This window comes from Puntigrus tetrazona, chromosome 11 (genome assembly GCF_018831695.1).
Source record: "Puntigrus tetrazona isolate hp1 chromosome 11, ASM1883169v1, whole genome shotgun sequence".
Taxonomy (NCBI): domain Eukaryota; kingdom Metazoa; phylum Chordata; class Actinopteri; order Cypriniformes; family Cyprinidae; genus Puntigrus; species Puntigrus tetrazona.
Window position 1 is genome coordinate 2,250,284 of NC_056709.1, and position 13,694 is coordinate 2,263,977.

Genomic DNA, 13,694 nt, shown 5'->3' on the forward strand with positions numbered 1-13,694 from the left:
GGAAGGCCTGTTTTATGCTCCTGCTATTAAAAATTGATTTCAAAAACATACATTCACATTTGAAAATAATGTAATGTAAAGTTTCTTGGGGTAATGCAATTGCAATGATGGTAAATAACCAAAGTCTTTAACCCTGTTTCTGATGACCCAGAGTTTGGCTACAACCCTAATAAAACACACCTGAAGCAGTTAATCAAGCTCCTCAAGATTGCCTGAAAACACACGGATAGATATGCAGAAGAAGGATGTAAATACATTTTTGAAGAGAGTGGTTCCCCAGGAAGAGGGTTGAAGATCTCTGGTAAATAGCATGGGCGAGGAAGAAAAAACATATTTCTGTGTTTTTGTCAGCGAATGCAAAGTAAACGATGTGGACAAAGATAAGGAGATAAACCTCTTAATTATTAAATTCAGGTGTTTCAGTCAGGACCATTGACCATTGCCATAGCAGTCTGCATTTACAGTGAAAAATTTATTAAAAAAGGGTCACAGCAGAGAGCTGAATTCAAACATGCTACTGTGATAGGATGGATGCCAACTTTGCAATAAGCTGGTTTTTGAAATGTTCCTACTAGATAATTCATGGTTCAAGACTGCGTAAAGTCACAGAGAGAGTCATAGAGTGCTGAAACATGGTGCATAAAAGTTGCCAACGTTCTGTTAAAGAGTTTCAAACTTTCACTGGCATTAATATCAGCACAAAAACGGCATGGCAGGAGCTTCATGGAATAGGTTTCAGTGGCCAATCAGCTGCACGCAAGCCTCGCATCACCAAGTACAATTGTTGTGCAAGTGTTGGATGGAGTGTGTAAAGCTCATCATCAGTGGATTCTGGGGCAGTGGAAACCTGTTCTGTGGAGTGATGAATCAGTTCTTCTCTGTTTGGCGGTCTGATGGACGAGACAGGGTTTGGTGCATTTCAGAAGAACATTAATTGCCTGACTGCATTGAGCCAACATTAAGAAATTGTTGGAGGAAAGGATAATGGTATGGGTCTGTTTTTCAAGTCTTCGACTAGTACCCTTTATTCCTGTGAATAGAAATAAACTATATCAGTATATCAAGACAACAGATTGGGGGAAAGCCCTTTTCGAGGTCTGAAAAGACATGTTTGGATGAGTTTGGTGCACCTTTGGGGATGAACTAGGGCAGAAATTGCAAGCCAGGCCTTCTCGAACAACATCGGTGCCTGACCTCACAAATGATGAGGAGAATCTTCGTATTAATGTCTAATGAAGTATTGTTAAAGTCCCTGTTGGCATAATTTGTTGGTCGTCCAAACATTTTTGTCCATAATGTGCACAATTGCAAAAGAATCAAAAAACAGTTTTGTGACCAACACAAAGTTTCCTGGCTGAATGCAATGGATCACTTTTTTCTCTGAGTGTAACGTTACGCGTATTGTGTATTGTGCGGTTCATGGTCATCTTCCAAATCAAAGAGAACATACTTATCCCCTTGTCAGTGGGGACTTACATATACATAAGTTATCAGGAGAAGATGCCCCAAAATGCATATACATGTTTGTCAACACCACACAGCAATATCTGCTGACGCACATCTATGCTGCTTTGTAATTGGACTATGAGGAAATTGCATTCCAAACAAGTACATAATGACACTAACAAGGGCATAAGGAAGATCACTTTGATTTGGAAAGTGACCATGAACCGTATGATACAAGTATCGTTGCGCTTTTACTTTTTACAGATTTACAGTATGGGCAATAATGTTTTTTAGCATATTTTCTTTTCGTGTCTTCGTTCAGTAGCCATTAAGCAGAAAAAATTATTGGTCAAACGTTGTTGGAGGGCTGCACCACCAATTAGTTTCCAATTGAGGTTACAAATGCATCTTGAATCTTAGAGGCTGCAGGGTTTGATTTGGTTTATTATTGTGAACTGGATACCGAGACCATTCAGCTATGAATTGGATCCCCATTCAGTATTTGCCGAGGATCAACGATTATGACCTATGAGATTGCAGCACGCTGGCGGGGAAATCATAATCAATTCTCACGTCCCTGATGAAGAATCGCATTCCCCTTAAATCAATTATCCCATGTGTCTGAGACATATGCTACATCTCAAGTGTCGCCAAACACACACACACAGGAGTCTAAAGTCTGCCGTTAATTCATTTGTTTGATGAAGGACTCTGTGTATTCCTGTTGTCGTGGATCTGTAGGTCTTGAATTATGGTCCTTGGCTTTCATGTAAGCACTGTATTTTTCGCAGGATAGAATTCTGCTGGCCGGACATTAGTGCTGGTGTTGAAATGTGTGTAGTATCCTACAAGCCCTCCATCATGTGAAAGGTCAAAGTGACAAAGTCATCAATAGGCCGTTGGGGGCTCCTCTGGGAGTCCTGTAGGCTTGAAAACAGCTGCCCTGCCATTGGTTTAATCCTTTCCGCGCTTCTTTAGATGGCCTTTATCCATCTCTGCTTGTTCACCTAATCTCATTTTGGCAACTAATGCCTTGTCCCTGAAAAGTTTGCTGACAGATCACTTGGAGATAATGACTTGCATACACCAACAAATTGGATCTCTTGAGTTCTTTAACCCTGAGGGAAGGGCTCATACTGTTATTTACTAGTCTGCACTTAGAATAAAGTAACAATTATATTTTGAATCTGAGTAAGATGTATTAGGCCTGGTGTTTAGCATTCATAAACTGTCTGGCCTTTTGTTAAAGGTGCATTTGAGTGTTTCAGTGTTTTGCTTTTATGAAATGGCATTTGGAACCCATTGTGCATTTTAATGTGACATATTTACAAACGGAATATTATCTATCTATCTATCTATCTATCTATCTATCTATCTATCTATCTATCTATCTATCTATCTATCTATCTATCTGTCTGTCTGTCTGTCTGTCTATCTTTTTCCCTTTCAGAGTTCAGGTAAGGTCATTGGAAATCTGTGCCTCTGTGGTTTTATTGTTTTCTCATCCGCACTCATTGCAAACCGAATCCCTGTGTGGCCTCTGAAGCCAATGAGCTCCTTTGTCTTGTTGACATTAAGGCCGTTAAACATATCTGCTGCCTCGCTTTCTGAAGCTGTTTCTTTTCCGTCTTTAAATAGCTCAGTATTTATAGGCACATTAAGAAATGTATGATGAGTTTTGCTTTCATTTATTAATGGTGGCGATTTTGACATTTTTGTTAGGTATCATATCCTGCTTCCTCTTTCAGGTGTCTACATTTTTAAGATGGATCCTTCGATAATGTGTGTGACTGATAGGTCTACATGTCCTGCATAGACATGCAGCGCTCAAGTAAGAGGTGGATAGCGGGACATGATCACACAAAATGTCCTTCTAGATTTGTGTTAAGTGCTTTTGCTTTTAGAGGCAAAATGCCGTAAAATGCCTTATGCCTCTACAAAAAGAATGGAGAAAACAAAAATAAAAACAAAATTTATGAATTAATAAATAAATAAGATTTGGTTGTATGGGCAGGTTTAAGGGTTGGTTAAGCTGTAAGAGATGGGTCAACATTGTAATAATAAATGTAATTATAAATATCAATAGCATATGTAATTAAATGCAGGCATTTGTTTTTTACAGAAGTAAATGCATGTTTGTACACAATAAGTGCATTGTATAAAAGTATTAATTTAAATGTATGTAGTAAAGACCACCTGAAATTGAGTGGTACCAAAAAAAAAAAAAAAAATAATAATAGAAATAATATTAAAGTTTTTAGTGAATGAATGAACAAACAAACAAATATATAAATGAAAAGATTGATTGATTGATTGAGCCAATTATACTGTATTAAATTACTGTATAACAATATTGCAATAAGAAATATTTGTCTATAATTTTAGAAGTATAGTAATACAAAGTTTTCATGCATTATTGCAATATACATTTCATTGTTTTTCCAAATTGGGGAAAAAATAAAACATTCAATGCAGACTAATAGTTAATGATTATACTATAAAAAGTACAATCATTGGTCCCACTTTATATTAGATGGCTATGTACTATGTAGTTTTGCAGTATAATATAAACACTGAATCTGAAACAATGACTCTGTTACCAAAAAATAAGTATTTTTATGACCCAATATTTATTTAATTAATTATAATAATTTAGTTTGAATAATATAAAATGTGAAGCTGTTTTGTAAGGTCAGAACAGTCTTAGATTACGTTTCATATTTTGGTATAACTTTTTACTTTTTTATTGTCTATTTTCACATTTATTTCCCTGCAAGCTGCATAATGTTTTCCTTTCATGTGGAGAATCGAGCTAGTGTTAAAGACGCGATGCATCACGACGCTGGTATCACGGGTCAACCTTTACGACTGCCTTCGGGTCAAAGGCCAGTTTGTGATACATTGGCCCCATGAGCAATCATTATACAGCTTTGGCCGATTGTTGATGCGATAACTCTTTCTAGTCTGCGAGCTTTCAAGCGCTTGGCCTTTAAGTCAGCAAAATTGGCACTCTTTCACAGAACCCGAGATCAGAATCACCACATGCCGCAGATCAGCTGTGAGCGTAATCTTTGAACGCTCTACGTGCGAAATGTGAAATTCAAATCAACTGCTTAGAACGCAACAGACACGCGAGCCGAGTCAACTCAGTGCCGCATTAAACAGCTGATTGACTTTGTCGTAAATACTCCACGAATTTCCATACAGGCAGCAGTATTGTTCATTAGCTACCTAGCTACCCGCCTGGAGAACCTGCTGGAAATAAGAATAACAAATCCGATGATCTCGAGGGGGCGTTCGGAAGGCCGCAAGACCCGTTGCTTTTGCGCACGAATCAGAGTACATTTCAATCAAAACCATTATGTTCCGTTGCTCTTATTGAAAGTGCGCTGCAGACTTAAACCGCGTCCTCTACAGTAGGCCTGCGCTTTTTAAAAGACGACTATATCTGCGTTCCCTCCTTTGATATTTTCTCCGCATGATGATTCTTACGGCTGCGAATGAGATGATGGCGCGATAACTTTAGAGCGTCCTGACAGTTTTACTGGTAAGCCGGTGCTGATCAGAAAATTGGATCTAAATAAGATTTCTATACAGACGCTCGGCTCGCTGGTGTTCAAACACAGGTGATATAGGCTACATTGTAAGAGTTTTTCAATTAAAACAAGCTTAAATACGCTGTCTGCCTCTTCCAGCGCCACCTGTTAATCAGAAGTTTCCTTTTGTTGTGGCAGATTGGATGAGCCTCATCTTAATAACAGAGGTGGGAGCGCTGAGGGAAAACGGGGAAACGAGTGAAAAACGTTTCTTTGGAAAATAAGAGAGAGAGAGGGGGAAAAAAACATCTGGGACTTGCTTATATTGCAACAAAAATGAGGTGCTTTGGTTTTAATAAAAAATAAGGATGCAGCATAAAGTTAATTTTGGTGGTCGCATATTGTTTATTTAAATGTGCAGGAAAATAAGAAATTGAAGTATTTTTGACACCTTAAAGAAATGGTGTTTCTGTGCTAACGGCATTGAGTTAACTGACTTCACTTAAAAAAAAAAAAAGAACCACTGGTGAGTTTGAGAATAAATTCCGTTTGCCCAGATAGCTGTAGATGAGATTCTACGGTGCAGTATTGTTGAGTTTTTCAATTGGAATCACTGGAATCGATTGCAATTTTGCTTTGAGGGTTAAAAGACTTTGCTGTGCAAATCTCGAATCTGGTTCGGTTGGCTTTGCGTTAGTTGTGCTTTATATATTGTTACTCTACTCTACTCCACAGATTTTAATATCCACCTTAACATCTGACTAATTAAGGTTTAGACGTGCTATTTGGAACAATTTCCAGATTGTTTTGTAACTACTGGAGCTTGCTAGTTAGCAAAGATGGGGCCGCTAAGATTCAAGTTCAAACTACTTAAAAATGGCAATCCTTCTGGTGAAATCAGCGTCCAAATTATTATTTTAATGTCTGTTAGGTAACACCAATTCTTCCGATAAGAAGCTTGGTTTCTTCTAGAGTATTGTTCCTGTGACTTCCGATGTTGAGTTCTTGGTTTTGTTTATGTCAAGTCTGCTCATGCTATGTCTGTTCACGTCAAGTCAAGTTAAATCAAGGCAAGTCATGAAACAAAACTGCACTTGGGTTCTCACGACACTCGCCTACGGTCGACTCTTCACGACTAAAGCAAAATCGTAGTTGTGAGACTTAAAATGAAGTGTTAGAATGATATTAGTTGGTGGTTGTAAGTTGTTTTTCGTTAATGTTTCAAATACATTGATCTCGTCTTCAAAATATAGCAATATATAGTGGTCGTGTGAAATCTTTGTAAGAGGCTGGATAATCTAATCTGGACACACTTTTTTTAACAACCCGATATTCAATGACAGATTTTGCCTGGATAAACACCTTATTTGCTGCTTATTAATAGTTAGCACGGTAAAGTTTAGGTATAAGGTTTAAATTAAGTACATTTCTAAAATATGGTGATGAAGAATAAGGCATTAATATGTGCTTTATGAGTCCCAATAAACAGTGAATATGCTTGTTATATACATAATAAGCAACTAGACCACAAAACCAGTCATAAGGGATTTATACATCATCTGAAGACTTACCATGGATGTATTGTTTGTTAGGATGGGGCGATATTTGGTTGAGCAACAACTATTTAATTATCTGGAATCTGAGGGTGCAAAAAATTGAGAAAATCGACTGTCCAATTGAACTTCTTAGTAATGCATATTACTAATCATCAATTACGTTTCGACATATTTACGGTGTGGAAAATGTACTAAATATCTTCATGGAGCATGTATTCATTGGAACATCTCATCTTTGTGCTGATCTTTACTTAATATCCCAATGATTTTTGGCATAGAGGAAAATTTGATCATTTTGACCCATCCATTTGGAAATTGGCTATTGCTTGAAATGCCCATGCTACTTACGACCGATTCCGTGGTCCACGGTCACATATAAAAAGTATTAGGCCTATATTGTAAAATGAAAAGCGAACCTTCGAAGCAAACGAAGAAATAAATAAATGACATACTACAAGAACGTTCTCTTGTCACGGTGGCTGCTGATACAATCTGACAATTTTAGTTGGGAACTAGGTTAATCATAGTTATTAAACCGCACTCAGATATCGCTCTCAGGTACCACACAGCCTATGATTTTACAAAATCATAATGTGGACCAGCAGGAACACCGTAAGTGGTTTGGGATGATTTGGACAGGTCCTCATTGCGCACCTTTGTCTAAAAATCCCAAATATGCAAAATTTGCTAATTTTTGCAAACTTGTTGTAGGCTCACAGTATTGCTCGTATTAAAAGTCTTTTGGCAAGGCCTCCGGAAAAGCTTGACATTGAACTCTAGACAAAAAAAAAACCGCCGCCAAACCACCTGTAAGTGTTGAGATTTTTTTCAGCCATCTGTGCAGTAGCATTTAGCTGATTTCCCGAAAAAGTTTGTAAGGTCATTTGTTAATTTTAAATAGCAAATGATTATGAATACTATAATTAACAAAGCAGCGTGTTACATCCAGATGCCTTGCCTTTCCCTTTGTTTATCTCCCAGGTTCTTAGTGTGAACACATTTAATTAGTCATTATTGCAATAACACATAGATGCAAACGTGCCCACATGCGCGCGCACGCATGTCTGACTCGATTACTGTCAGCGCACCCGCCAGAGATCGGCAGTCAGCATTAAACCGGTGATGAAATCTTTCATCACTGCCTTATTGATGTAGCTGTACTTGTGGGATCTTATTTGCTACCAAACCCCTCCTGCAAACAAACTTAATGAGACGACGTTTCAACACTTGCGTTGCTTTCTGATAGCATTTCAAAACACGGGAACTCCCTCTAGCCCTCTGTCTGGATGCATCTGCTACCTGAATAAACTCCAGTTATCGGCAAGCTAAACTGACAGCTGAAGCCCACCGCTCTCTGGGTGGGTTTGGGAGCTCTCTTTCTCAGAAACACAGTGTGCCAAAGGCCATGTTCGGTTGGAAAATGAAATCGAATGTGTGTTTCTTCACCTCGCAGTGCTTTCTGTGTGTTAGATCATCGGTTATTCATCATGATTAATTTTATGCAATGCCACACTCCGTCAACGGTCCACTAGAAGTTCATTCATCAATGCCATAGCCTTGCAGTGCGACTGGTTTTGTTATTACAATGTTATTACGTTGTAATACAATGTTAAAAAGCTTGTTTTCATTGCAAATGGTCTTGTTCTTGACGTAGAGAGGGCATAATAAAGCAAAATGTGTGAAATTAGGGTTTTGTCTATTTGTTCTCTCTCTCTCTCTCTCTCTCTCTCTCTATATATATATATATATATACATACATACATATATATATTTGAAGCTGTCTACAGCAGTGTTACCAAATTGAAAAGTTTTAAACCAGTGATTAAAGATGCTACTTTATACAAACATATGTACCACATGAGAGATTTGACTAACGCCTACAGCTTAGTCTGATTTTAACCTCTAGCTAAACAAGTCTATTGTAAAATAAATAAACTAAGCACAAACAAAAATGAAACTTATATATAATGGTACGTTTCACTGCTGTGTAAATATACTCACTGTACATTTTCCTCATCCATTATTTTGAAAGGACGATTTGATATGCAATTGCATTAAGCTAGCTTGTTCAGTTTTATCTAAAAACTGACTAACACAAATTTATATATTATGTTTCTTGTTCAACGTGGTGTATCACATCAGTTCGGAAGTGAAATGTTAAGTGCTTGGTACTAAATGGTAAGGTATTTGTTAACCTGGTAATCCTAACCAGTAGTTTTTACAAAAAACAAGCAATGTTACGACCCGTCTAGGCAAGAATGAACAGCTTGAAAAGACTACCGTGGACAAAAGATTTGCACCAACGATGTGTTTATTGGAGTTTAAGTTCGGCAGCAGACAAGGCCAAAATAACAAACAAGATGTTCTTGTTTTTAAGCCTCTACCTTGCCTACCCAAAACTTCCTAACAAAGAACAAAAGGATTCACAAGCAAACCTGACGTCGGACTCCCCACTATCCCAATTTAGTATTTAAAATATAAATCACAGACAGCCCCAACACAGCAAAGAGAACAGAACAACCACAGAATTGTAACAAGCCCCAAAAAAACCCAACCAAACAAAAAAACATTCCATTTTAGCTCACTTCTGTGAGCCTCAACGAATGGTTCCCAGCACTGAGCAAGTTTTCGAATCAATTTCTAATCACTTTTATTTATATAGGGCTTTTAACTGTGCGGATTTAATCAAAGCAGTGAACAGTATCAGATAATGAAGTGAGAGTAATGTACAAGATTAAACACTTGGGGAAAAAAACTAAAACTTGGGAGAAACCGGGGGCCCGTTCTCTGGCCGGACCCCCAGCAATGAATTACCAATTCAATTTTAAACGTACTCCAGATCGTGCGTGACATCAGAACAGACATATATATGAGCTGTTTAAGTGACAAATTTAAAAATATATTCATTTACATTCGTAGAAGCGTTTCGAGGTCATAACCATGCAAAAATAAGTCTTTATTAGCCGCCACTATTAACAGTAAACTGCAGCAGTTTTTGGAGTTCAGCAAAACTGTAGGAAGAGATGTAGTTTTCCGACAAACCTGGGTGGGTTATTATAGTTTCTGCTCAATCATAATATTCAAACAGACCCTAAAGGTGCAGCCATATTAGCAAAAAAGCCTCTATTTTTAGACGAGTAATGATGAAAGTAATGCAGAAGTCACTTTCAAAGTAAGAATAGTGCAGAATGTGACCACATTTTCCATTAAAGACTCAAATACTTCCATCGCACTGTAAGTTTTGAGACCCATCCAGAGAGTTAGCGATACACAGAAGGGAAGATGTGCTTCTGCAGTCTGCGCTCAATGCACTTACTGATAAAGACGAGAGATTGCTGTGTTTGTACACCGAGCCGTGCAAAATGAGTCTGTTGTATCGCTGACATCTCCTAAGGACATGAAGGCAAAATGCCACGAGAAATTTAAAAAAGCTTTTGAGCGCCGGGCCTCGACGAGACGTTCTTTTCATCTCCAATGGAGTAGCTAAAGACAAGTATTCAACAGAGTTGATTTAATTCAGGGATCACTGCTTGGTGGACAGATTCCTGTATATATATATATATTTTTTTAGCAGTAAAAAAAAGGGTATAACTCGGCCTTGGGCAGCGTTATCGTTTCTTTTGAGGTCAGCTCTCGCATGGATATAGCCTAAAGTCTGCTTTCGATATATGATTAAAGTGATCGCGCTCAGTGTATCTCATCTGACTCTTTTTGAGTTTCGTTAATGCATGGCATTTGTTCTATTAATGTTTCCTTCTTGATTATATTTTTAATTGCAGTCATGCAAACGTATACAATAAATAAGAAGTCCAGCGCTTGAGCGGCCTTAGCATTCGTTCGGCGCTCATCGGGGCTGGAGTCCTGCGATCCGTGTGCAATAAAGACCTTGAGTTTGTGTGTTGTGTTACGATAGGGGATATAATGTTTCCTGTATGCGTTTCATGCTGTCACAGGGATTTCAGTGGCTTTGCAGTTATGAACACCTGAGCCCAATTCCACAGGGGGGAAGTGGTCGATATGTCTTTACAGGCCGCTGTGTAAAACAAGGAGGTGTTGAGATGCAGTCAACCTTTTGTTTTAAGGGGTCATGACATGTTGGGGCTGCGAGCAAAGCCCTGACATATAAAAAGCTTTAGGACGGTCTGGTATTTACAGGCCGAAGAAATGCACTTCTAGTCTGATTTCGTGAGTAGTGATATCCCGACATGTAGCGTTTTGATTCAAATGAAAGAAACGGAGAAATAATAGACAAAAACTAATTATTTGCGAATAAGCTTCGCTTGCGATACGGCCGTGATTTATGATATACACGGTAGCGATTGATTTAAGATAACGCAGGAGCACTCTATTTAATGGAGCGAGATGGTTTTGGACAATTTTTGCACTGTGCTGCATGTGAAAGCGTCATGAGTGCTTTTTGCATTGGTAAATATTGTTTGATTGCTTTTATTGATTTTTTTTTTTCCTCTGTCTATCCTCAGATTGTTTTATTTGTCTGATCAAACTCATTATTATATGTATTGGTTGTTTATTTCTTATAATGTGTTAGAAGATGAACAGAGGTCTTTGGGTTTGGGTTTGGAACGAGACCGTAATTAATGACAGATATATATATATATATATATATATATATATATATATATATATATATATATATATATATATATATATATATATGTGTGTGTGTGTGTGTGTGTGTGTGTGTTACTATTTTACTTGTATGATTTTATATTTATTTATTTATACATTTTTTTGCATTCTTATCAGATGTTTGTGTTCCATAAAAAAATCCCATACATATATTACAAATAAAATACGAATAATTGCAACTATTATCAAAAATGAATGTATAAAAACTTTAGTAGTTATCTGAAATGTGTGGTTTTGTTTTAATTTTTTTTTTATGTTTGATAACTTCAGGTTCTAATAACATTATTACACATTTATGCAGTGTATATGCTTGAATGAATCCGAATGAGTTGTCCCGTGATATAAATCCTCGTGCTGTTTCTGCGCAGGATCCTGTTTTCTCATATAGCTTCTTCATGCCCGTATAGCAGATATACGGTACCTTGGTTTTGCAGTACATTGCTTGTGCTATAACCGCTTGGCTGCTTGAGTTTGTGACATCTGCCCTCTTGAATCCAAACTATGCCGCATTCGTTTTTTTTCCGCACGGCCCATTTCCTTTTCCTGCCTCGGCCCATATGTGCGTATCTCTATAGCATATAACCCTGCTAATTATTTAAAAAGCCAAAATCAGAGTAATTGCGATCTAATGGATTTAAGTTTGATGAACTGCACAGCCTTAATGAGAATAATGAAAAATTCGATACGCGAGGAAAACGAAATGACATGAAATACCGAAGCCATTCGTTCTCGTAAGTGTTTACCCATGTCCGTGTATTTCAAAATGAATCTTAAACGTTGAATGAGTCTTGGAGAGCGTGTGTGCGTGTGTGTTTGAATTAGTTTAGGGATTATTGTATCTGCCGGTAAATGATGTATCAGTGGCGGTGAGCAGGCTTCTGGATTTCACCGATTACACGCTGGAGCAGCAATCTGTGCAGTCAAGGTTACAGATAAGGATTAAACACGCAACCGGCGCAATAACGCCGCGTGAACGCAGGCCCGGCGAATCATGCGTGACCGCCACTGCTGCGAGCCGAGTCACGAGCGCGTTTGATCGAAATGCGGATATCGAATCACAGCTGAGTGCCGAAATGCGCCAGCACCCTTAAATCCGTGTGTGTGTGTGTGTGTGTGTGTGTGTGTGTGTGTGTTACCGTACCTGACGTGGAACAAAATGGCAAACGCGGAAGATGCGCATTAATTAGGTCACTGCAAACTGTGGCACGCTAATTGCAGCATTGTGATTCTTAATTGCGGAATTGTTGGAATCTGTTTAGGAGGCTAATGCCCGAGACAGCTGGTATGCACACATTTTCCGCTTTTTTTTTTTTTCTTCTTCTTTTTCTTCATTTTCAGTCTTTTTTTTGGGATTTCGTCCTCTGGGACGTCGTCCAATGCACAGTATGGGTCCTTTTCGCCATGCTTTCCTAAATTATACGTGTTTCTGTGTGAGCGTGCGTGTTTAGAAGGAAAGGAAATTAGGTTTTTGTGTATCCCTGTGAATAATTCACGTGTGTGTGTGTGTGTGTGTGTGGGGGTCATTTTGAGTGCACCCGTGCTTGTGTGTGTGTGTGTGTGTGTGTGAATCTTTCTCATTATCTTCACCCTTGTCCTGCTCTTCTTCCTCCTCCCGTGTCCGCATAGACTTAATTTAACCCCTATTACAATAATTCATGCACATATAAAAACCCAACTCCCTTTGGTTATTAAATATAATTACATTTCTAAGGAACATTCATGGCATTTTTTTTTCCCTCGCTTTATCACACCGAATGTTCCGATTGCCTGACATTTGTTTCGCTTGGTAAATAGGACATACTCATCAAGCGATAGTTCAGCTAAAAATGACAGTTCTGTCATTATCTATGGAAGAAAGAAAATCAAATAAATTCGGAAGGACACGAGGGTGAGCAAATGGTGGCAGATTTGTCATTTTGTTAGGGCAAACTGTTACTTTAATTCCACTCGGGATGGGTAACGCGACCGCATTAATATATTTTTAGCTGATCAATGCAAACTGAAATTCCCCGGAGATGCTGTTTAAATTTAGCGAGAGGACGCTGATCTTGGTCGATGCTTGTTTGTAATGGTGGGCATTGAAAAGCCCTCCCAGTGTGACAAGAACCCTGTTTTTTTTTTTTTTTTTTTATGGATTGTTCTTTGTTTGAACTCTTGCTGTTTCAGATATTCGTTTTATCATTGACATCTCCCATTGAGACCGTTTTAAAATAGCTCGCCATCAATTTGTTTACTTCGGGTTTGCTATATGAGATGCTTTCATCTGCTCTGAAAGGAGAGAAGAAACATTATAGAATGGATGAATGTTGACACAGACAATTAAAAGCCGAAAAAACTTAACTTAATAGGATGTGTGATCGTATTCGTTTGCCCGTGTAACCTCAGCTGTTGGCTCGTTAACATAATGTTTAGTTATTTGTCTGGATCTTTTAATTTATTCCCAAAAACATTAAACAATTGTTTTTCCTTAATATATATATATATATATATATATATATATATATAT

At 38.0% G+C, this 13,694-nt stretch overlaps 1 protein-coding gene across 4 annotated transcripts in view; it reads left to right on the forward strand.

The window, feature by feature from the left end:
* The window catches only part of fhit (fragile histidine triad diadenosine triphosphatase), a 236,996-nt gene that overhangs the window by 69,821 nt on the left and 153,481 nt on the right, over positions 1-13,694 (forward strand). The window lies entirely within an intron of this gene.